The 26,777-nt window shown below is 38.6% G+C and overlaps 1 protein-coding gene across 5 annotated transcripts in view; it reads left to right on the forward strand.

Annotated features, from left to right (window-relative positions):
* NFAT5 (nuclear factor of activated T cells 5) overlaps nucleotides 1-26,777 on the forward strand; it is a 131,860-nt gene that overhangs the window by 37,156 nt on the left and 67,927 nt on the right. The gene's annotated exons all lie outside the window — the stretch shown is intronic.

Here is a 26,777-nt window from a genome sequence, read left to right on the forward strand (position 1 = left end):
AATCCAAGAAGAAGATATAACAATTATAAATATATATGCACCCAACATAGGAGCACCTCAATACATAAGACAACTGCTAACAGCTGTAAAAGAGGAAATCGACAGTAACACAATAATAGTGGGGGGACTTTAACACCTCACTAACACCAATGGACAGATCATCCAAAATGAAAATAAATATGGACACAGTAGCTTTAAATGACACAATAGACCAGGTAGATTTCATTGATATTTATAGGACATTCCATCCAAAAACAGCAGATTAAACTTTCTTCCTAAGTGCACACGGAACATTCTCCAGGATAGATCACATCGTGGGTCACAAATCAAGCGTCAGTAAATTTAAGAAACCTGAAATCATATCAAGCATCTTTTCTGACCACAAATCTATGAGTTTAGAAATGAATTACAGGGAAAAAAACATAAAAAACATGAACACGTGGAGGCTAAACAATACTTTACCAAATAACCAAGAGATCACTGAAGAAATCAAAGAGGAAATCAAAAAATACATAGAGAAAAATGACAATGAAAACACGACGATCCAAAACCTATGGGATGCAGCAAAAGCAGTTTTAAGAGGGAAGTTTATAGCTATACAAGCCTACCTCAAGAAACAAGAAAAATCTCAAATAAACAATCTAACCTTACACCTAAAGGAACTAGAGAAAGAAGAACAAACAAAACCCAAAGTTAGAAGGAAAGAAATCATAAAGATAAGAGCAGAAATAAATGAAATAGAAACAAAGAAAACAATAGCAAAGATCAATAAAACTAAAAGCTGGTTCTTTGAGAAGATAAACAAAATTGATAAACCATTAGCCAGACTCATCAAGAAAAAGAGGGAGAGGACTCATCAATAAACTTAGAAATGAAAAAGGAGAAGTTACAACAGATACTGCAGAAATACAAAGCATCCTAAGAGACTACTACAAGTAACTCTATGCCAATAAAATGGACAACCTGGAAGAAATGGACAAATTCTTAGAAAGGTATAACCTTCCAAGACTGAACCAGGAAGAAATCGAAAATATGAACAGACCAATCACAAGTAATGAAATTGAAACTGTGATTAAAAATCTTCCAACAAACAAAAGTCCAGGACCAGATGGCTTCACAGGTGAATTCTATCAAACATTTAGAGAAGAGCTAACACCCATCCTTCTCAAACTCTTCCAAAAAATTGCAGAGGAAGGAACACTCCCAAACTCATTCTATGAGGCCACCATTACCCTGATACCAAAACCAGACAAAGATACTAGAAAAAAAGAAAATTATAGACCAGTATCACTCATGAACAAAGATGCAAAAATCCTCAACAAAATACTAGCAAACAGAATCCAACAACACATTAAAAGGATCATACACCATGATCAAGTGAGATTTATCCCAGGGATGCAAGGATTCTTCAATATACGCAAATCAATCAATGTGATACACCATATTAACAAACTGAAGCAGAAAAACCATATGATCATCTCAATAGATGCAGAAAAAGCTTTTGACAAAATTCAACACCCAATTATGTTAAAAACTCTCCAGAAAGTGGGCATAGAGGGAACCTACCTCAACATAATAAAGGCCATATACGACAAACCCACAGCAAACATCATTCTCAATGGTGAAAAACTGAAAGCATTTCCTCTAAGATCAGGAATAAGACAAGGATGTCCACTCTCACCACTATTATTCAACATAGTTTTGGAAGTCCTAGCCACAGCAATCAGAGAAGAAAAAGAAATTAAAAAAATACAAATTGGAAAAGGAGAAGTAAAACTGTCACTGTTTGCAGATGACATGATACTATACGTAGAGAATTCTAAAAATGCTACCAGAAAACTACTAGAGCTAATCAATGAATTTGGTAAATTTGCAGGATACAAAATTAATGCAGAGAAATCTCTTGCATTCCTATACACTAATGATGAAAAATCTGAAAGAGAAATTAAGGAAACACTCACATTTACCATTGCAACAAAAAGAATAAAATACCTAGGAATAAACCTACCTAGGGAGACAAAAGACCTGTATGCAGAAAACTATAAGATACTGATGAAAGAAATTAAAGATGATACCAACAGATGGAGAGATATACCATGTTCTTGGATTGGAAGAATCAATATTGTGAAAATGACTGTACTACCCAAAGGAATCTATGGATTCAATGCAATCCCTATCAAATTACCAATGGCATTTTTTATGGAACTAGAACAAAAAATCAAAAGACCCCAAATAGCCAAAGCAGTCTTGAGGGAAAAAAAGAGAGCTGGAGGAATCAGACTCCCTGACTTTAGACTATACTACAAAGCTACAGTAATCAAGACAATATGGTACTGGCACAAAAACAGAAACATAGATCAGTGGATCAAGATAGAAAGCCCAGAGATAAACCCATGCACCTATGGTGAACTGATCTATGACAAAGGAGGCAAGGATATACAATGGAGAAAAGACAGTGTCTTCAATAAGTGATGCTGGGAAAACTGGACAGCTACATGTAAAAGAATGAAATTAGAACACTCCCTAACAGCATACACAAAAATAAACTCAAAATGGATTGGAGACCTAAATGTAAGACTGGACACTATAAAACTCTTAGAGGAAAACATAGGAAGAACACTCTTTGACATAAATCACAGCACGATCTTTTTTGATCCTCCTCCTAGAGTAATGGAAATAAAACCAAAAATAAACAAATGGGACCTAATGAAACTTAAAAGCTTTTGTGCAGTAAAGGAAACTATAAACAAGACGAAAAGACAACCCTCAGAATGGGAGAACATATTTGCAAACGAATCAATGGACATGGATTGATCTCCAAAATATATAAACAGCTCATGCAGCTCAATATTAAAGAAACAAACAACACAATCCAAAACTGGGCAGAAAACCTAAATAGACATTTCTCCAAAGAAGACATACAGATGGCCAAGAAGCACATAAAAAGCTGCTCAACATCACTAATTATTAGAGAAATGCAAATCAAAACTACAATGAGGTATCACCTCACGCCGGGTAGAATGGGCATCATCAGAAAATCTACAAACAACAAATGCTGGAGAGGGTGTGGAGAAAAGGGAACCCTCTTGCACTGTTGGTGGGAATGTATATTGATACAGCCACTATGGAGAACAGTATGGAGGTTCCTTAAAAAGGTAAAAATAGAATTACCCTATGATCCAGCAATCCCACTACTGGGCATATACCCAGAGAAAACCATAATTCAAAAAGACACATGCACCCCATTGTTCATTGCAGCAGTCTTTACAATAGCCAGGTCATGGAAGCAACCTAAATGCCCATTGACAGGCAAATGGATAAAGAAGATGTGGTACATATATACAATGGAATATTACTCAGCCATAAAAAAGAATGAAGTTGGGTCATTTGTTGAGACGTGGATGGATCTAGAGACTGTCATACAGAGTGAAGTAAGTCAGAAAGAGAAAAACAAATACCATATATTAACGCATATATGTGGATTCTAGAAAAATGGTACAGATGAACTGGTTTGCAGGCAGAAATTGAGACACAGATGTAGAGAACAAACGTATGGACACCAAGGGAGGAAAACCATGGGGGTGGGGTGGGGATGGTGGTGTGATGAATTGGGCGATTGGGATTGACATGTATACACTGATGTGTGTAAAATTGATGACTAATAAAAAAAAAAAGTTTTCCTTGTGGGAATATATACTTAATGTTGCCAGATCTTGTGATTTGTCAAGAGAAGCCAGAAATCTGGATTATGTAAAATCACATTATTAAATGTTGACTACTAATTCAGAATGTAGAACACTGTGCAGGCCAGACAGAGAACACTTCTGCAAGTCCAGTTATGTACTGTAGAAACTGCAAGACCTGCAGAAAGAAGAGCTGTGCATTTCAAAGTGAAATTAGTCACCTTAAACTGGTCATGAGGTATTCACCCAATTGCCTTTGGAGTAAAAGATATAATGCTCATAGAATATCTCAATAACACCTCCCCATTGCACACCTTATTGAGGACAGGGATTATGACTTTTATTTATGTTAGTAGCTCCAATTAATATCTCCATAACTCATTGGTTCCTGGTAATCCCTCACTGAATGCATGTAATTTTAGCAGCTGTGGCTCCCTTCATAACAAAGTTTATAGATTTATGGCAGAAACAACCACAGATTATAACCAGTTCACGTGTAAACTTTTGGCACATTTTAGGTTGGGAGATTTTAGGTTGGGGAAACAGCTGCAGTACTGTGTTGTTAGTGTGTGTTTAGCTCTTGTTTACCCTCACGTTTATATTTTTAGCCTTACTAGGACGATAGTAATTATTTGTTTTTTTTTTTTTGTTTGTTTTTTTGTGGTACGCGGGCCTCTCACCGTTGTGGCCTCTCCCGTTGCGGAGCACAGGCTCCGGACGCGCAGGCCCAGCGGCCATGGCTCACGGGCCTAGCCGCTCCACAGCATGTGGGATCCTCCCGGTCCGGGGCACAAACCCGTGTCCCCTGCATCGGCAGGCAGACTCTCAACCACTGCTCCACCGGGGAAGCCCTGTTTCTGTATTTTTTACTTTGTTTCGCTTCCCTAAAAAATGAACTGATTTGCGTAAGTAGAACTTCATTGTTTTTATTTTTGTTTTTTAAAGGTGCTGGCCACATCATTAAGTATTTCTCTCTTCTGAGTCCTTTGTATGAAGTTTGAATTCTGTTTCATGCATCCATTCATCTATCCATCCATTTAGTAAACATTATATTGACCTTATCAAAGAGGCCAAGGCCTCGTAAGATCTGCCCTCTACCATCTGCACTAACCTTATCTCATGCTAGGAAGCAGACTCTTGATTACTATGTTTTAACCACATTGTGCACCTTTCAGTTACTCAAACATGCCATGTCTTTTCCTGCCTAAGGACTTTTGTTCATGTTGTTACCTCAGATTATTTTACTTCTCTTTCTGCTCTTTGAGTTGCTGATTCTTCTTATCTCCAGGAACCTTTCAGAGAGGCCTTCCCTGACTCTTTTCTCTTAAAGTATTATTCTTTATTACAGATTCTTATTTGTTTTCGTCATAGCATTCATCCCACTTTGAATTGTTAAAAATTATTTCCTTGTTTTTCTGTTTCTCTCATTACAGAAAAATTCCTTAAGTACAGGGACTTTTTTGTGTTATTCAATTTTGTATCCTTGGCTCCCAGTAAATTACTTTTGAATGAGTTAATTACTTGTCAGCGTAGTAATCATATTGTATGCCTACATTATGCTGGACAATTTGTTCTAGGTATGTTATGCACATTATTGCTAGTGCTCACAACTCTACAAGGTAGATAGATATTACTGTTATATTATAAATGAGACAATCAAAGGCTCACTGTGATGAGTAACTTGCCCAAAGTCAGAAAATAAGTGATAGAGCTGTAATGAAAGCCCAGTTCTCACTACCTTTGCTCTTTCATTATGGCATGCTACTTACCTCTTATTTGTTGTGAACAAATTGGTATCCTGATACAAGGATCATACTGCTTTTATACATTTCTATGTAACCTTGTGGCTTTCTCCTTCCTCACTACCCCCCTCTGCAAAAAAGATTGCAGTAATATTTGAAATACCTAATAACCATCTGCTATATATAGTATCTCATGATACTGACTTTCTGATTTAAGCCAAATGAGAATTCATGTACTTTTGTTTAATAATAATATTAACACCCCCTGGTATTAGAAGTTTTATACCCTGAGTCTTTTTTGTTTGTTTGTCTTTATTTAGTTTTGGCTGTGTCAAGTCTCTTTTTTTTTAATATTTATTTACTTATTTATTTATTTATGGTTGCATTGGGTCTTCATTGCTGCACGTGGACTTTCTCTTGTTGTGGTGAGCAGGGGCTACTGTTTGTTGCAGTGCGTTGGCTTCTCATTGCGGTGGCTTCTCTTGTGGAGCACGTGCTCTAGGCACGTGGGCGTCAGTAGTTGTGGCTCCTGGGCTCTAGAGCACAGGCTCAGTGGTTGTGGCATACGGGCTTAGTTGCTCTGTGGTATGTGGGATCATCCCGGACCAGGGCTGGAACCCGTGTGCCCTGCATTGGCAGGTGGATTCTTAACCACTGCGCCACCAGGGAAGTCCCTGTGTCAGGTCTTAGCTGCAGCTACCCTGAGTCTTAATCCCTAATTCCTCTATATAGTATAATTGGCCCTTTAAACATTTATAGGTATAGAAGGATTTTGTACATTGCCTCTTAAGCATCTGCTTCTAGAGCACAGCCATTGGCAAAAAGAAATAATTGAATTATCTTCTAGAGGACTTTGAAGTTCTCCCACCGAAGTCCCTCAGTTTTTTACCTGTTCATCTCAAAAATTTGTTTAGGTCTTTTCATTTTCTATTTTCTTTTTCTTTCATGTTAGTAGAAGAAATGCCCAGTCTTTTTCTAAGGCGCCCTCAATCTCCTGGACTTGATTCCATGACATACTTTACCTTGCTTTAATATTTTTCAACTCTTCTTTTTCATTATTTTTTGTCATGTTTTCATTTCCTTATAGCAGTAGTTGCCAAACTTTGTTTAACTCCACTTTCTATGGAGTTGCCACTGCACATGATACAATTCCAAAAGAAATTATACTTAAAAAGAAAGTTAGAAAACAAATTCCTTATGGTAGTATAATTCTATAACATTGCCCTAGAAAACTGTTTTATTATATTAATTGCTATGCTAATCTGAACTTCTTCACCATCTAACTGTCCCTTAACCCTTTATTAGCACGCAGGCATTCTCACAGAAATTCAGTTATGTTTTCACAGTTGTCAAATCTGATGGTGTTATCTTAATTAATTAAATCTCTTCTGTATGTTCTCTCTTGCATCTTCAAACTTCTCCTCATTACTGGCTGTTTTCCTCATACTGTCAAGCATACATAATTTCTTCTTCCACACAATAAAATAGCAAACCCTTCATTTGGCCCTGTCTCCTTAAGTATTCTTTTCCTTCTCCTTGGAAGGGCTTTGTGAAATAGTCTATATTTCTGCTTACACTGCATTTACTTCCTCAGTTCCATTTGGTCTTCAACTCTTTGCCTTCTGTCTTCTATCCCCATCACTCCCTTGATACTTCCTTGGCAAAGGTATCAAGAAATACCTTTTGCCACATTAAGTAAACACATTCTTTCAAGTTTTTTCTTACTTGAACTAAATGAGCCGTTTTCATTTGGGGGCATCCACTTCCAAGATTCTTCTTTTTGACACTCTATTCTCCAGGCTATCCTCTGACTCTTCTTCTCTAGCTTTTTTCCTGGCTTTTTTTCTCACTCTAACCCTTCTGCCTCTTCATTCATTATATGATCTGTCAGCATTCTTATGTATTTCCACAGTTTCTGTTTTCTTGCTCATTCATGCATTCATCGAATGAGTGCCTATTTGTGCCAGGCACTGTGCTGTTGCTGAGGAGACAATGTGAATGAGATGGACATAGCCACTGTCCTCATGACATGTGTAGCATAATAAGAAATACAGGTAGATAAACTGTTAATTGTGGAACGATGGGTAATAAGTGTTCTGGTAGAGGAAATACAGAGGAGGGATACCTAACTAAGACTGGAGTGGTTGGGAAAAGCTTTTTGGAAAAAGTAACAGTTGAAAGGGGCTGTGGGAAGGTCAGTGTTTCAGGCAGAAACAATAGCATCTGCAGAGAAATAAAGGTAAGGGAGTGCATTGCTGAAGTATTGAAAAATCATTGTATCTTGAGAGTGTGGAGGGAAAGAGCAGAATGGAGAGGGATAAGGTTGCATGGCCATAAAGTAAGCACTCATATAAATATTCATTCAACAAGTATTTAATTAGTGTGTTATTTTATAGTTATACTGCCACATAATTATAGAGTTTAGTAGCCTAGTTTCTTTTCTTTTTTTTTTTTTTTGTGGTACGCGGGCCTCTCACTGTTGTGGCGTCTCCCGTTGCGGAGCACAGGCTCCGGACGCGCAGGCTCAGCGGCCATGGCTCACCTCACGGACCCAGCCGCTGTGCGGCATGTGGGATCTTCCCGGACCGGGGCACGAACCTGTGTCCCCTGCGTCGGCAGGCGGACTCTCAACCACTGCGCCACCAGGGAAGCCCATAGTAGCCTAGTTTCACTCTTGCTGCTATGAACAATCAAAACTAGGTTTTAGAAGATATCTGAGTCTATGATACTCGCTTATTGCTGTAGACTGGTCTTATGATAGGTTTGTGCTGCTTATATAACTAGATCTGACGCAAAAGCTTCAAAGACTCTTTTATTGATTATTCAAAACCTTGGCCTCTGATGTCTGAGCTTTAATTATAATCATTGTCAATAACGTATAACCTATTCTTATTCTCTAAATGTTTAATATATATTATTACCTTATTCCAACTAGATTTTCAGTTTTTTGAGGGCATAGCCTACCGTGTTTTTAATTTCTTTTAAATATTCCTTTGTGCATAGAATACAAAGGGTACAGCTGTATGTGTCTTCATGTACAGAGTATTTTTGTACTTTTACAAGATTAAGACTCTTTTTTTTAACCTCAGAGGGCTTAACCCAGTATTTCTTACATAGGGCACATATAATATTTATCAAATATTTAATTAAATAACCTAAAAAAGTTCTTTAAAGTAAAGAACAACTAGTATGGGTTAAAATTATAATGACTTCTGTTTTTAGCCAAGATAGAGTAATAGGGGCCAGATTTACCCTCTTGCCTGAAGCAACTAAAAAGCCAGATAAATATATGAAACAATGGTTCTCTTTACATTTAACATCAGGCAATGAAGGAAAATGATCCTTAAGGAAAAAACAAATGAGATGAGCCCTACAAGGGCCCTGGCTTACTCCCTGGAGAAAGTTCCAGGATTTGGTGTGAAAGGGGGGGAAGTACAAATAGAGCCCAGTAATCTCTCTGAGAGGAGGCGGTAGAGTTCGGAGTCTGGGAAAGCCAAGATAGCTAGAGTTCTCAGGGCAGAGTATTAGAAAGGAGGGAAATGGACACAGAGAATTCTGGAGATCTGCAGAGGGTCTCCTTTGAGCATTCAGCTGAGTGGTGATCATTACATGCATGTGGGAAAACGACCCAAGACTGAGGAAAGAACTACCTGAAAGGATTCCAGGAAGCAGTGCTTAGACCTCACAGAGGGCTGGATATGATGCCTGTTTGCACCAGCAAGAGTAGAAAAACTAACAATTAACCCTGGACTAAACATGCTCTCGTCATGGCTAACAAAGCTTAAAAAAGCAAGAACTGAAAGGATCAAACTATTCCCAAGTAACTTAACCATATCCTAAAATAAAGCTTAAGAATATTTATAGGAATATGAAAATATCCAGCACACAAGGTAAAATTCTCAATGTCTGGCATCCAATGAAAAATCATCACCGTGTTTCTAAAAGTTTGTTTTATCTTATCAAAAATCACCAGTCATGGAAAGAGGCAGAAAATTACAAAATGTAACGAGAAAAATCAATAAATCGAAACTGATTTAAAAATGACTTGTGGCTTTTTTAGCCTGTTCCCATTGGCATTTCCAGATTATTGGCCTCCCTGATACCCAGTCTGGTATATATGAGGCAAAAAGAAAACCCAGAGAACTTACTGCTGCATCATTCCTGGGTCCTACCATCCCTAGCTGGTCTACCTCTTTTCACCACCTTTCAGTCTTCTTAGGTGTTTTTTTTTTTTAAATCTATGTAATGTCCCAGGTTTTTCGCTGAACTTAGTAGAAGGAATAGGGAAAAGTGTGTCTACTCCATCTTTCCAAAAGTGAATCCCTCTGAGACTATATTTTTGGAGTGTAAACAAATGTTCCTTGATGAATCAATTGGGTATCAATATGAAAAACAATGAACTTTGGCTTCAGTAATACAATAAAACCAATTCCAGATGGATCAGAGATATGAATATGAAAGGTAAAGCAAAAAGACTTCCAGAAGAAAACAGAAGAATATCTTCATGTCCATGGGATGTTGCAAAGATTTCTTAAACAGGACACAAAAATCACTGACCATAATGAAAAGATTGATAGATTGAACTCATTAAAATTAAGAACTCCTGTTGATTAAAAATACCATTAAGGGGGTGGAAAGCAAACCACATATGGGAGAAGTCATTTACAATATGTATATTTGACATAGCATTTGCACCTAGAATAGATAATGGACTCCTACAAATGATTTTTTAGAAAAAGGACAACCAAATTTAAAAATGGGTAAAAGGCTTGAAGAGCCACCTCAGGAAAGAAGATAACCACATGGCCAATAGGCATATGAAAAGGTGCTCAAAATCATTAGTTTTCAGGGAAATGTGAATTAAAACTACAGTGTCATACCATTCCATCTCTACCAGATCACATATAAAAAAATTATAAAAGCATTTTCTTATGACTGAGCTTGTGGAGTAGCAAGAACTTTCATACACTGATGTTGAGAGTGTATGTTGGTACAACCACTTGGGAAAACTATTTGGCAGTATCAGTTAAAGTTGAGTATACACATACCTTCTGACTCAGCAGTTTCACTAGGTATGTATCCAAGGGAAGTACGTATATGCACATATAAGAATGTTTACAGCAGTATTTTTGTAAAAGGTAAAAACTGTAAACAACTCAGTTGTTTAACAGCAGAATGGATTTAATTGTTGAATATTCACTTGACAGAATAATATATAGCAGTGCAAACGAATGAACTGCTGTAAGTATAACAACACTGATAAACTGAACAAACATACTTCTGAGTGAAAGAATCTAGGTACAAAAGAGAGGTATATCCTATATGATTTCTTTATATAAAGTTTATAAACAGGCAAAACTATAATCTGTAGTGATAGAAGTCAGAAGATTGGTTACCTTGTTGGGTAGTTCCTGGGAGAAAGCATGAAGGATGCTTACTCTTAGCTTAAATTCTTCAAGTTCAAGATTTAAGATATGTATACTTTACTATATGTATATATTATGCTTTAATAAAAAATTAAAACACTAAAAAAGAATCTATTCTGAAGTTATTAGTAATTTTAAAATTAGTAATATCTATCTTATTTATATACACTTTAGAGTCAAAGCACTTTACACATATCAATTCTATGATTATAAATATAAAAGTACTTTGTAAGCTCTAAACTGTAATATTATCAGATATAATTTATTTTTAGAACAGTTTTCAATTTTCTAGAGCTGTTTCTGTTTCTGTTTATGGACCACATTGTGGCACAGAGATTTGTGTAAGCTACCCTTTCATTTGCTATTGTAAAATGACAACTGAAAATCATTATCAAAATTAATGAAAAGAGTGTCTTCATTGATCAGTAAAGTGACATCTGGTCAGTTCTCACAATCAAGCTATTTTTTTTTTTTTTTGCTAGAAACAAAGTATTAAACTTTTATATAACAAGTATTATTTGTATTAGAGAATAGCCAAGAGAGTTTTGGAAGACTACCATATGCCGTCAGTGGGCGAGTTTTACCCATTGAATTTCTTTGGTTTTTGCCCTTAAGAAGTATTTCTAAATAATTTCTCTCAGGCTCAAAATGACAGATGAGCTAAGTTGTTTCATTATTTTAGGTACTATTAAAGTCTACATGGTTGTATCAAATCTAAATAACTAAAATTATCTACCACCATGTGCAATAGCAATTGTCATTTTAGTCAGGAAAGATAAACAACATTCCTTTCCTCTTTTTGATACGTAAATATACTGTTTAGGAAAAAAACCACTAGCAATATTTAAAGAGACAGTAAACTCAGACCAGTATGAGGCTGAATTTCATGCTTTAAAGTAATGGCTCTCACCATGGAGAACAGTATGGAGGTTCCTTCAAAAACTAAAAATAGAACTACCATATGACCCAGAAATCCCACTATTGGGCATATACCCTGAGAAAACCATAATTCAAAAAGAGTCATGTACCACAGTGTTCATTGCAGCTCTATTTACAATAGCCAGGACATGGAAGCAACCTAAGTGTCCATTGACAGATGAATGGATAAAGAAGATATGGCACATATATACAATGGAATATTACTCAGCCATAAAAAGAAACAAAGTTGAGTTATTTGTAGTGAGGTGGATGGACCTAGAGTCTGTCCTACAGAGTGAAGTAAGTCAGAAAGAGAAAAACAAATACCATATGCTAACATATATGTGGAATCTAAAAAAAAAAATGGTTCTGAAGAACATAGGGGACAGGAATAAAGATGCAGATGTAGAGAATGGACTTGAGGACACGGGGAGGGGGAAGGGTAAGCTGGGAGGAAGTGAGAGAGTAGCATGGACTTATATATACTACCAAATGTAAAACAGACAGCTAGTGGGAAGCAGCCGCATAGCACAGGGAGATCTGCTCGTGACCACTTAGAGGGATGGGATAGGGAGGGTAAGAGAGGGAGACGCAAGAGAGAGGAGATACGGGGATATATGTATATGTATAGCTGATTCACTTTGTAATAAAGCAGAAACTAACACACCATTGTAAAGCAATTATACTCCCATAAAGATGTTAAAAATAAATAAATAAAATAAAGTAATGGCTCTTAGCCAGAATCATCTGTGGAGCTTCATAAAAATATGCATTATGTGATCCTACGTACTAAAACCTTTATTCAGTAGGTCTATGCTGGAATCCCAGGCATCTTCATTCAGGAAAAAAAAAATACGTATTTATATATGCAATTCTGATATTCCTTGTTGATTACCACTCTCTTAAGAGGCAGAAGTAATAACTTGGTCATTTGTTTATTGCCGCTCACAGTAGGCAGAGTTTTTTTTGTTTTTTTTGTTTTTGCGGTACGCGGGCCTCTCACTGTCGTGGCCTCTCCCGTTGCGGAGCACAGGCTCTGGACGCGCAGGCTCAGCGGCCATGGCTCACGGGCCCAGCTGCTCTGTGGCATGTGGGATCTTCCTGGACCAGGGCACGAACCCGTGTCCCCTGCATCGGCCAGCGGACTCGCAACCACTGCGCCACCAGGGAAACCCTAGGCAGATATTTTTGATCTTTGTAAACAATCAGCTTATGCCTAAAAGTATGAGGTTTGCACATTTCTTCTGTTTGTTGTTGATAATCCTTGTGTAGAATAGAAAAGACAAAGTGAGCCTTGTTGATTTCTTCAGTATTGGCTTGAAGGAGGAAAAAAATCAAGTTACATGGGGAATTCCCTGGTGGTCCAGTGGTTGGGACTCAGCGCTCCCGATGTAGGGGACGTGGGTTCGATCTCTGTTAGGGGAACTAATATCCCAAATGCTGCACGGTGCAGCCCCCCCCAAAAAAAGAGTATTAAAAAAAAAATCATGTTACATGAATAGAAAAGAAGAAATTTGATAGGAAATAACTTTAATCACTGAAAATGAATACTCTAAAACATGAAAAGTAGTTTTTATTTGTTCACTTGAAAAATGGTTGTTTAGATGATGATAGGGTAGAAGTTGGAAGAAGGGACATGAGGGAATAGGGTATTTGGGGTCAGAAATAATGTAGAAAAATGACATTTTTAGTTGAGGTGGTAGGACATTTTGGTAATGATAGCAATGAAAAAAGGTAGATTTTTGTTCGTTATTTTCTTCTCCCTCACTAAGATTATGAGTATAAAAATAAGAATGATGTTTTAGAATTGTTTGAGTAGAATCAATCAAGGTAGATGGTTCACTCATTCATTCGGTTCATTCACTAAGCACATTATTGAAGTGCCACACACAGTAATAATATAATAAATAAAAGAGATGGAGTTTCTACTTCAGTGTTCTTTCTAACTGCATAGACAGGAATGCTGGATAAAGAATTTATCTTTCAGGGTTTCCCTGGTGGCGCAGTGGTTGAGAGTCTGCCTGCTGATGCAGGGGACACGGGCTCATGCCCTGGTCCGGGAAGATCCCACATGCCGCGGAGTGGCTGGGCCTGTGAGCCATGACCGCGAGCCTGCACGTCTGGAGCCTGTGCTCCACAACGGGAGAGGCCACAACAGTGAGAGGCCTGCGTACTGTAAAAAAAAGAATTTGTCTTTCAGCCAGCTAGTCTCCTGCTCAGGACCCAGCTTTAACCAGTCTTGGCTATGCTAAGCAAATCATAACCTAATTGGAACATAATTTCTTCTTTGTAAAAACCGAGGGTTACACTGAGTACTTTTACCATTTCTACCTCTAAAATTCTATGCTTTTTTATGTGAACTTTAATCTCCTAAAACTACATTAATTCTATTCATACCATTCTTTCCTTGCCATCTTTATATCTGTTTTCTTTTACTTTCCTTATTTGCACATAACATCTGTGGCTTGGTACTGATTCCATTGGTTATTTATGTATTTACTTGCAGTCTACTTCACTGGACTGTGAATGTTTGAAAACAGAGATAGATACAGGTCACTTTAGTGTCTGCACTTACACACACAAAATGAATTAGTGGTGATTAAATTATGTTTTTCTTCTTTTAGAAAATAAGTTCCTGAGGTACCTTGTAATCCAAGGTCTGTGCAATTAGAAATAACATTAAAGTTAAGACCTCTATTTTATTTACTTTATTATTTTGCCTGGCACATAATGAAATAATGTGCTTTATGAATGAATGAGCAAATCATCATTTATAAACTGTCTTTTCAAGTTCAAAATGAAAATAATATGCATAAAATAATATAACATTAATCCTATTTATCGGGACTTCCCTGGTGGCTAAGAGGTTAAGAATCTGCCTGCCAATTCAGGAGACACGGGTTCGAGCCCTGGTCCCGGAAGATCCCACATGCCGCGGAGCAACTAAGATCCCACATGTGCGCCACAACTACTGAGCCTGCACTCGAGAGCCCGCGAGCCACAACTATGAAGTCCGCGCGCCTAGAGCCCGTGCTCCGCAACAAGAGAAGCCACCCCAACGAGAAACCTGCGCACCGCAACGAAGGGGAGCCCCCACTCGCCGCAACTAAGAGCCTATGCACAGCAACAACAAAGAAAACCCAATGCAGCCAAAAGAAAAAAAAAATCCTATTTATTTCTTTTCATTGATTATTACATACATTGATAAGTACATCATTAGTTTATTAAATATATGATATAAGATGGTTGACTGTTAAGCAATGGAACAGATCTCTATTAAGTATTGGTTTTGGAAACATTAAGCTAAATTATAAGTATGTATATATTATATTGTATATACTATAAAGTTTTAAAATAAATGTGTTTTGAGATGCTTGTACTGCTTATTTTCCAGAAATGAACTTATTTTACTAATGCTACAATTAAATGTGAGCTTAGTAAGGGTCGAAAATTACAGGACACTGGAACCCCCTTCTCTTTTTAGCAAGCAAGCAGTTACCATAATTTAAGTACATTAGAGTAGAAGGTCCATGGCACAGATTGTCTGTTTTATGACTGATGTATCCCCAGGAACTAAGAGAGTGCTTGGCTTACATCAGGCAGTCAGTAGATATTTGTTGAGTGAATGAATAAAAGGATGAGAATATTTATTGACTGTGCTTCATTCTCTAGGGGGTACAGTGTTGTCACCACTGATACGTTATTTATTACCTCTTTTATTTATTAGCAGTGTTTCTGAAATAATATGAAAATTAGAAATTTTCCTGAAGCTTATTTCATAACTTAAAATTATGACCCAGTAACCTTTTAGTATTTTAATAACCTCATCAGCAAACATTGAGTGCCTATTGTAAGTATGGTACTGCTAAACTTTAGTCATTCAAATAAGACATACCACAGTTTCTGCCCTTGAAGCGTTTTCAGTTAATTGGAGAGATAGAAAATAGACATAAAGATGATACATAGCAATATGAGGGTGTCAAAGTTACAGTACATATGAGAAATTAAAGTTATGTTCAATGAAAAGTTTGATATTAAGTTTATGTGCATTATTATTCAACTTTTTAAAAATGCATAGAAAAATAGGGAAGGGAAACATAAATATACTAGTGTTTTGGATGGTGAGATCATGGGCAAATTTATTTTTATTTCATACATATCTGCATTTTTACAAGCAAACAATAACTTTAAATAAATTAATAATTTTCTATCCCAGATCTAGGATAGGATTTGTATTAAAAAGAAAAGTAGGGCTTCCCTGGTGGCGCAGTGGTTGAGTCCGCCTGCCGATGCAGGGGACACGGGTTCGTGCCCCGGTCCGGGAAGATCCCACATGGCGCGGAGCGGCTGGGCCCGTCAGCCGTGGCCGCTGAGCGTGTGCGTCCGGAGCCTGTGCTCCGCAACGGGAGAGGCCACAACAGTGAGAGGCCCGCGTACCGCAAAAAAAAAAAAGAAAAGTAAAGCAGTCTATGTGCCCAGCATCATCAATCGCTAGATCCCTCTCCTGTTTATACATTCACTAGGATGCCCCATAGGTACCTCAGCCTCATCATTTAAAACGGAATTCATTGTCTTTCCAGATTTACTCTTACTCCTAAACTCTCTATCATGGAAACTGCACCACCTTCCATTAATTTTCTTGTGCCAGAATTCCTGTGTGCTGATTGGAACTATTTCTCTCCCTCTTCCTCTCTCTCTCTCTCTCTCTCTCTCTCTCTCTCTCTCTCACTCACACTCTCTCTCCATCCCCCTCTCTCCCTCTCTCCCTCTCCCTCCCATCGTTCCTCCCTCCCTCCCTTTGCCGCTAGTCATCCAATTCAGTTCATCAGTTTTCTGAGCACCTTTAAATTCGTATCCTATTTGCCATTCTCACTGCAGCTGCCTTGGTTTAGGACCTCATTATTTCTGACTTAGAGGATTGTAAAAAAACTTACTCTTTGCCACCTCTAGGACCTAGTCTATTTTGCATATACCTGGGAGGATGATCATCCTCAAATATAAGTCTGAGCTTATCATGTCTTTGCTTGAAACACTCAAAAGCTCCCTATGTGCTGAGGGATAAAATCTTTATTGCCTAGAATGATTATACAAGGCCTTTCATGATCTAGCCCCTCCATGTCTTTGGGAGCCTCATCTCATGTTACTCCTCCATGTAACTACTGTATTCTAATTTAACTGAATTACTTGAAAAACTGAAGTAACCAAAATACAAATACTCTGTTTGTTCAGATTTGCTTTTAAGTTTCTCCTCCTTCTTCACAAATATGTTTGTCAAATACCCATTTCAGTGTTGAAGACTGACCTCAGGTGTCACATACCCTGTGCAGCCTTCTCTGATCCTTTCTGGATAGTGTTAAGGATTCCTCTTGACTTGCATAGCATCCCATATTTCTATTAAAGCACATATTGCATTTTTTTAAATTGAAGTGTAGTTGATTTACAGTGTTGTGCCAATCTCTGCTGTACAGCAAAGTGACTCAGTTATACACGTAAAGACATTCTTTTCCATTATAGTTTATCACAGGATATTGAATGTAGTTCCCTGTGCTATACAGTAGGACCTTGTTGTTTATCCATTCTAAATGTAATAGTTTGCATCTATCAATCGCTCCCAGTCCATCCCTCTCCCTCCTCCCTCCCCCTTGGCAACCACAGTCTGTTCTCTATGTCTACTATGAGTCTGTTTCTGTTTTGGAGATAGGTTCATTTGTGCCATATTTTAGATTCCACATAAAAGTGATCTCATATGGTATTTGTCTTTCTCTTTCTGACTTCACTTAGTATGATAATCTCTAGTTGCATCCATGTTGCGCAAATGGCATTATTTCGTTTTTATGGCTGAGTAGTATTCCATTGTATATATGTACCACATCTTTATCCATTCATCTGTTGGTGGACATTTAGGTTGTTTCCATGTTTTGGCTATTGTGAATAGTGCTGCTCTGAACATAGGGGTGCATGTATCTTTTTGAATGATAGTTTTGTCCAGGTATATTCCCAGGAGTGGGATTGCTGGATCATATGGTAACTCTATTTTTAGTTTTCTGAGAAACCTCCATACTGTTTTCCTTAGTGGCTGTACCAACTTACATTCCCACCAACAATGTAGGAGGATTCCCTTTTCTCCACACCTTCTCCACAATTTGTTATTAGACTTTTTAATGATGGCTGTTCTGACTGGTGTGAGGGTGGTACCTCATTGTAGTTTTGATTTGCATTTCTGTAATAATTAGTGATGTTGAGCATCTTTTCATGTGCCTCTTGGCCATCTGTATGTCTTCTTTGGAGAAATGTCTATTAAGGTCTTCTGCCCATTTTTGGACTGGGTTGTTTGTTTTTTTGTTGTTCAGTTGTGTGAGCTGTTTGTATATTTTGGAGATTAAGCCCTTGTTTGTCGCATCATTTGCAAATATTTTCTCCCATCTATAGCATATTGCATTATTTTAAACTTCACTAATTTTATTTTCTCCCTGTAGCATATTGCATTATTTTAAACTTCACTAATTTTATTTTCTCTCAACTGTGAACTTCATGAGTGATTTTCTCTTATATTGTGTCTTTAGTCCAGTACAGAAGCAGAATAAATGTTGAATGAATGTTTAAATTAATTGTTGTTCTATCAGGTTGAGGGTGTTAGTGAAGAGGGGATGGCATAGCTAAAAATACTGAGCCTGTGAGTGGCATATAAGGTGTCAAACAAGTGAGTATGACCAGGAGAAGATAACTTGTGATATATTTTGTAACCCAGACTGCCTTGCTCTACCAGAATATTTGGTTTTGTTTGATTGATTTTAGGCAGAAATGGTAGCAAGAGTGAGAGAGAGGCCAATTTATAACAGTTGTGAGTACAGTGCAAAGAACTTTTTTTTCCTGAACATTTGAGAGTAAGTTGCCAACATGATGCCTGCCCCATCACCTTTGAATACTTTAGTATGTATTGCCAGCAAACAAGGATATTCTCCAACATAATTACAATATAACCACCAAAATGTAAAAAATTCACATTGATACATTTTTTCCATCTAATCCTCAGACCCCCATTTAGGTTTCTCCAGTTGTCCCAGTAGTGTCCTATATAACAGCAGCCCCCAACCTTTTTGGCACCAGGGACTGATTTCATGGAAGACAGTTTTTCTACGGATGGCAGTTGGGCGGGGGGTGGATGGTTCAGGCGGTAATGCGAGTGATGAGAAGCGGCAGATGAAGCTTTGCTCCCTCGCCTGCTGCTCACCTCCTGCTGTGCGGCCAGGTTCCAAATAGGCCATGGACCGCTACCAGTCTGCGGCCTGGGTGTTGAGGACCCCTGCTGTATAACATCAGCATTCAGTTTACAATTACATATCCATTTAGTTGTCATGTCTTGTTAGTTTCCTTCAATCTGAGATAGTTCCTTGGTCTTTCCTGGACTTTCATGGTTCTGATACTTTTGAAAGTTACAAGTCAATTATTTTGTGGAATGTTCCTCATGATTACATTCAAATTATGCATCTTTGGCACAAATACCACAGAAATAATGATGTATTCTTACCAAATCCTTTAGGGTAGCATGCAATTTTGATTTGTGTCATTACTGATGTTACTCACTTTGATCACTTAATTAAGATGGTTTCTGTCAGACTTCTCTACTTTAAAGTTACCCTATTTCTCCTTTGTAATCAGTAAGTATCAATATTTTGTAAGAGTTGTACTTTGAAACTATTTAAATATCTCATTCCTCATCACACTTACAGTTTATTCATTACTATTTTATGTCAGTATGGACTCCTATGTTTTCATTAGATTATAATCTGTTACTATTATTTTTTATTTTTATTTTTTTGGCTGTGCTGCACAGCTTGCCGGACCTTAGTTCCCCAACCAGGGATTGAACCCGAGACACGTCAGTGACAGCTCTGAGTCCTAACCACTGGACCGCCAGGAAACTCCCATGACTTATTTTCATGCTCATATTGTCTCATATTGGTTAGTGAGAGCCTCTTGAAGATGGTTTCTGTATTCTTTTGACATGTCCCCCATAATTCTTTGAGTACTTCCTTACTTTTAGCAAAACAGTATGTATTTCAGGCTCATCTTGTACTTTCCGTATCCCAGTCCTGATAACAACTATTTCTCAAAGAAGCCCTAGCTACTTTAGGTAAAAAAGAGTATTTAGATCTGGATACTAGGCGTGCTTATTTCCCATGAGTATGCTTTTGGAGTACTGCTGCTCACAGAATCTTTCAGAAGACAGAGCTAGGGAATATATGTATGCTTATATACATAATGTCTTTATTTATTTTTCTATCTTCCTCTCATGAGTTCATACTGATACTTCCAGTTGCAGCTCAGTACCATAGGGTTCCTTCTTGTTTTTCTTCCTATGTTTGTAACTCTTTTGTTCAACATTGCAAAACTTGATTCCCTTTAATTTTAATATATTTACTTATTTGAGCAATCTTCCTCTGTGTAATCAAGCTTCTGTGGCCGTTGCTTCCGTCTTTTGTACATGTTGATACCTAATTATCCAACTTGCACACCCATGGCTTGCATCCAGGCTGTGGCTGCTTTCCTCCTACAGGAATGCTCTCTTCATCCCATGTGTGCTATGACACCCAGAGCTGCCCTCCTGCTTATCTGTTGACACCCTCCTCACCCTGCTTGGGTTCTGACTCCCCACACTGGGCAGCCCTTCTAGGCAGATATCATCCTATAGCTCTCACCCTACTAGGATTTTGATACTCTTACCTAAAGGTACCCTTTGCTCCTGCTCCTTCAACCCCCATGGATGTCTTGCTTACCCACTGGAACTCCAGCATATTATGCTGGGCTGTCCATCCATAGGAATGTCCTCTTCATCCTGCTCAGGCTCGAAGGCCTCACACGAATGCCCTCCTCACCCTGCTTGGGTTTCTAATCCCCATTCTGGACTTCCACACTCCTCATGGGCACACTCTGCTTCCTGCTTAATCTTTGACACCCAGCCCAGGCAGCCCTACTATATGGACATTCTCCTTACTGCTTGGGTTCTTACACCCAGTGCCAAGTGCCCTTGTACAAATACCCTTTTCCCCCTGCCCAGGCTCTGCTTCTCTGTGCTGGCTACCCTCCATCACCTCAGTTGCTTTAGCTGTGATACCCTGTGCCATCCCCTTGAGGGTGCATTTGTCACCATGCTCTGGCTCTGACACCCTATGCTAGCTTCTCTGCGTTCCCTCCCATAGATAAGCATCCTCATTCTGCTTGGTCTACCCATCCCAGGAGACTTTTACTTTGCTTGGGCTCTAACCCACCACAGTAGGTTTTCCCTCTGTGTGTCAGGCTTCCCTCTTCTCATCCTGCTTTCTTGGACTCCATCCCACCCTTCCACTCTTCTCCACCCCTCCCCACTCCCCCCAGATATATTCTTCATTCTGCTTGGGCTCTGACACCACACACCAGGCTGTGGATATTTTATTTACATTGCTTGGATTCTGCACCTGATTATCTTTTCCTGCTCACCCTGCTTGGGCTCTGAAACCCTTTGCCAGGCCTCTGCTACCCCCACCCCCACTATGGATTCCCTTCTCACTCCACTGGGCTTCTGACACTCAACCCTGGTCCTCCTTACTCCTCTTGGACTCTGAACTCTACAGTTCTTAAAGCTCTATTGAAAAGTATTCTTGTAAGATCTTTGAAAATTAGAAATAAGCCATAAAGGTTTTAATCGATAGTTAGGTCATAGATAGGACTTTGAAAGTCTTCTGTCTAGAACAGACTTAAGTAATAACATCTTCTGAGAATAATATAAATAAATTAAGAAAGTATATAACAAAAATGGTTAGTTAAATAGTATACTCCATTCTGTATCTTATAAATGTTGTTATGTAGCAAATAATTGTGAAATTTTAAAGTGAAAAGTAATAACTATTAGAAAAAAATATATGATGTACTATGTTAAAATGATTGTGGAACTCAATTTATTTTTCTTATTCCTGAAATTGTTGTAATCTATGCTGCTGTATATTGTTTAAAATTACTGTAGAATACCAGCTTGAGGAAAACTATAATAAAATATAATCAGGAAGAGGTGATATGATTAAGTAAATAAGTAACAGCAAACTAGTAAATTGACTTAAACTTAGCTGAGAAAAATTTATTAAAGCAGAGATCACTTACAAGTTACTTTCAGACTTAATAATCTTTTAGAAAACAAATATCCGGTAGACCTGCAGCCAGTACATTTTCCAGTGGAGATGCCAACTATGATGACTGTCAAGCCTAAAAGTGTTTTTAACAGAATGAATGCTGTCTCTCTTCAACGCAGAACTATGTTGGCACAGTGGAGGTGCCAGGCATTTTGTTTTAGAATGTCTGATGTGAAACCATAGCTTTGGGATTCACCAGCTTATTGAGATAGTTAATAGAGACATGGAAGAGTAAGGCAATTAGTTCCCAAACCATTTGCAAGAACTTTTTGAAAGTCTTTTAACTCTTTTGGGTGCTTAAGTAGCTTTGTATATACAGTTTATTTATTTATTTTATAATATTCTTTAATGTGCTGCTTTTTCTTAACATATATATAAATTTATTCATTTATTTATTTACTTTTGGCTGCGTTGGGTCTTCGTTGCTGTGCACGGGCTTTCTCTAGTTGAGGTGAGTGGGGGCTACTCTTCATTGCGGTGCGCAGGCTTCTCATTGAGGTGGCTTCTCTTGTTGCAGAGCATGGACTCTAGGTGCATGTGGGCTTCAGTAGTTTTGGCACGTGGGCTCAGTAGTTGAGGCATGCGGTCTCAGTAGTTGTGTCACACAGGCTCAGTAGTTGTGGTGCATGGGCTTAGTTGCTCCTCAGCATGTGGGATCTTCCCAGACCAGGGCTTGAACCCATGTCCCCTGCATTGACAGGCAGATTCTTAACCACTGCGCCACCAGGGAAGTCCCTGTAATACAAAGTTTAAAAAAAAAATAAAAAAGGTAAAATCCCATTTTAAAAACAGAATACAAACATTTATAAATACATTTTCCAGTATTAGAGTGTTTGCATCTAATATCAGGGAGCATTTATTACTTGAATAACTAATATCTGTGCTGAGCATTAATTCACCGTTTTTTAGTTTTTTTAAGCATTCCCAACACAAAGTATCATCCTTTTTACCACAAATACTTCCATTTAGCTGCTTGCTCGACAGTTGAATTCAATTTATTTACAGAGCTTCCCCCCGCCTTTTATTGTTCATCTCTGCATGAAGTTAAGTCTGTGGTATTACTTGTGTACAACTTTGAATTGTTATGTTACCTGAAAGTTAATAAGAGTCTTCAGAAAAGTTAAAGAGTAGATGGGCTCTGACAATTCTGGTCTTTACTTTCTGACCCTAAAGCAGCTGAATATTGAATGCTGTTAGCTATCAGGTCAACAAAGGTAAAGTGGCGATAAAAATTCCTAAAAAAGGAATAATAATTTACAGAGGTTTTTTAAAATACTTATTTAATTTATTTATTTATTATTTTGGCTGCGCTGGGTGTTAGTTGGAGCATTCGGGATCTTTAGTTGTGGCTTGCGGGATATTTTTTTTTAAGTTGCGGCATGTGGATGTCTTACTTGCAGCATGTGGGCTTCTTAGTTGCGGCATGTGAACTCTTAGTTGCAGCATGCATGTGGGATCTAGTTCCCCAACCAGGGATCGCACCCGGGCCCCCTGCATTGGGAGCACAGAGTTTTACCCACTGGACCACCAGGGAGGTCCCTACAGAGTTCTTTTTAACAGATCTTATTTAAGCCTTACATAGCAACTCTGTGAGGCTATGCACTATCCATGCATAGCCTTAATTTTTATTGTATTTATTGATTAGATTAGATTATATAGTTTAGTAAAAAGAACATTCGTGAGCCCAGTGTCCAGACCAATTTATTTCTGCTACTCCTTTGTCCTGTATCTTTGTCTCACCATCAAAGGAAACTAATGTCCTAAACTTTATATTTATCATTCCCTTCTTTTGTTTTATCACATGTGTTTTTCTTTCTTTCTTTTTTTTTTTTTTACTATTACACAAGTTTCACATTCTTGGTAAAATCAACCTCACATAATTGTTTAGAAATTAAGTGAGAATATATATACAATGAGCTTTTGCACAGTGCCTGTCCCCACTCCCAAGTGTTCAATAAATGGTAGCTGTAACTGTATTATCAATGTTGTTATTTTGCAAAGGGAAGAACTAGAAAAGCATGCCTTTTCTCAGCTGTTTCATTAGTTTATCTCCCTGGACTCTTCTGGGGTAAAGTGAAGGAGTTTGGGGGTTTGAGGTCTTTTCATTTTTTTCTGGAACTGAGCAACATGTAAAACAAAACAGTAAAGTGGGATTTGGTTGATCGGCAGTTAGGGAACCAGAGTTTCTAAGTGAGAAGAAAAAAAAATGCTGCAGTATTAAGTTACAAGTTTTTCCTTCTCTTTCACTGCCTTGTGAAAGGCAGGATAGGATTTCTCTCTCCTTGAATTTGATGCAGTGTGGTGGGACTCCCACCCTCTTCTCCCCATATAGCCAGTGTTGAAGAGTAAAAGACCGAATTCTCCCAGAAATAATCAGTGACATAAAAGGATCATTTAGAGTTTACTGAATGACTGAACACATATGGCAATCAGTCAGCCCATTTTTACATTGTTCACCTTCCCAGCAAACATTGGGAAGCATTAGTTTGCTTTCAATATCTGAAAATGATTTCATTCCTCTAATCGCCCAAGGCTCTGCACTATTGCACCAACATAAGGCAAATTCTTGATCTGAACTTGTTTTCTCTTCTGCCTAATTGCTTTTTTCATACACTTATGTTCATGATTTATGTTGGGACTTCCCTGGTGGCGCAGTGGTTAAGAGTCCGCCTGCCAATGCAGGGGACACGGGTTCAAGCCCTGGTCCAGGAAGATTCCACATGCCATGGAGCAACTAAGCCCATGCGCCACAACTACTGAGCCTGCACTCTAGAGCCTGCGAGCCACAACTACTGAGCCCACGTGCCACAACTACTGAAGCCTGCGAGTGACAACTACTGAGCCCACGTGCTGCAACTACTGAAGCCTGCGTACCTGGAGCCCCTGCTCTGCAACAAGAGAAGCCACTGCAATGAGAAGCCCACACACCACAACTAAGAGTAGCCCCGCGGGCTTCCCTGGTGGTGCAGTGGTTGGGAGGCCGCCTGCCGATGCAGGGGACGAGGGTTCGTGCCTTGGTCCGGGAGGATCCCGCATGCCGCAGAGCGGCTGGGCCCGTGAGCCATGGCTGCTGTGCCTGCGCGTCCGGAGCCTGTGCTCCGCGGCGGGAGAGGTCGCAGCGCTGAGAGGCCCATGTACCACCAAAAAAAAAAAAAAAAAGAGTAGCCCCCACTCACCGCAACTAGAGAAAGCCCACGCACAGCAGTGAAGACCCAACACAGCCAAAAATAAATAAATAAAAATAAATTTATTTAAAAAAATAATTTATGTTAATTAATTATTTATCATATTTGATCTAAGTCTATTACATGGATACTTAAGCAGGACACTTATATTGGGATTTTGGTCAACTGAAATTCATAATGAACCATTAAGTGAGTTGATTAAGCATTATTATTGCTCAAATTATTAGCAACGTTAATAGAAAAAAATATGAGACAACAGTCACCCCAATTCTGGCAGACCAAGGAAAGAATTCTTTAGAAAACAAAAGAGAAATCATTCCTAGATTTTGAAAAAAAGAGTGAGAAAGAGAGTGAGTGCATTTAAGTACATTGCACAAGAGCAGTTTTTACCAGATGTTACATTGATCTGTATTAAATTTGATTATTCCTTTGCACAGGTAATTCCAGCCTTTCATTATCTGTGATGAATTATGACATATGATATATTCCTCTTAAGCCTATGTCATTTGCAAATTCTGTATCTTTGTTCAAGTTGTTGATGTAGTAACCACATTCCTCAAGGGGGAACCCATACATTTTGGGGTGGTGGTGTTTAGAGTCATCTGTTTTATGAAGTCTACATTTCTTATCTTGCTCGTAAGAACTTTGTAAGATTTTCATCATTTTACTGACTATAGGATACCTATGCCTGTAATAATTTCTTGATACAGTAGATGAGCCTTAAAAGGGAAATTAGTTTGCAGTTTAGCCTTCATAATTTCACTTTTCACAAATAGAAACTATGTGAAAAGATATTTCTGTCCATGAAGTTTATTAGGAACATTGAGACACCTAGCTCGCTCTTGTGCAGTTCTCAGTTGTTCTTATTCTATTCCTCTTTCTCTTTTTTTAAAAACAGCTTTACCCATGTATAATTTACATATCATAAAATTCACACATTTAAAGTGTATAGGAGATTGGCTCAAGATGGCGGAGTAGAAGGACGTGCGCTCACTCCTTGTGAGAGCACCAGAATCACAACTAAATGCTGAACAATCATTGACAGAAAGACACTGGAACTCACCAAAAAAGAGACGCCACATCCAAAGACAAAGGAGAAGCCACAATGAGACGGTAGGAGGGGCACAATCACAATAAAATCAAATCCCATAACTGCTGGGTGGGTGACTCACAAACTGGAGAACACTTATACCACAGAAGTCCACCCACTGGAGTGAAGGTTCTGAGCCTCACGTCAGGCTTTCCAACCTGGGGGTCCGACAATGGGAGGAGGAATTCCTAGAGAATCAGACTTTGAAGGCTAGCAGGATTTGATTGCAGGACTTCGACAGGACTGGGGGAAACAGAGACTCCACTCTTGGAGGGCACAGACAAAGTAGTGTGTGCATCAGGACCCAGGGGAAAGAGCAGTGACCCCATAGGAGTCTGAACCAGACCTACCTGCTAATGTTTGAGGGTCTCTTGCAGAGGTGGGAGGGTGGCTGTGTCTCACCATGAGCACAAGGACACTGCCAGCAGAAGTTCTGGGAAGTACTCCTTGGCATGAGCCCTCCTAGAGTCTGCCATTAGCCCCACCAAAGACCCCGGGTAGGCTCCAGTGTTGGGTCACCTCAGGCTAAACAACCAACAGGGAGGGAGCCCAGCCCCACCTATCAGCAGA

This window comes from Delphinapterus leucas, chromosome 20 (assembly GCF_059928025.1).
Source record: "Delphinapterus leucas isolate spDelLeu-1000000601 "Yukka" chromosome 20, BTC_Dleu_Yukka2, whole genome shotgun sequence".
NCBI classification, from domain to species: Eukaryota; Metazoa; Chordata; class Mammalia; order Artiodactyla; family Monodontidae; genus Delphinapterus; species Delphinapterus leucas.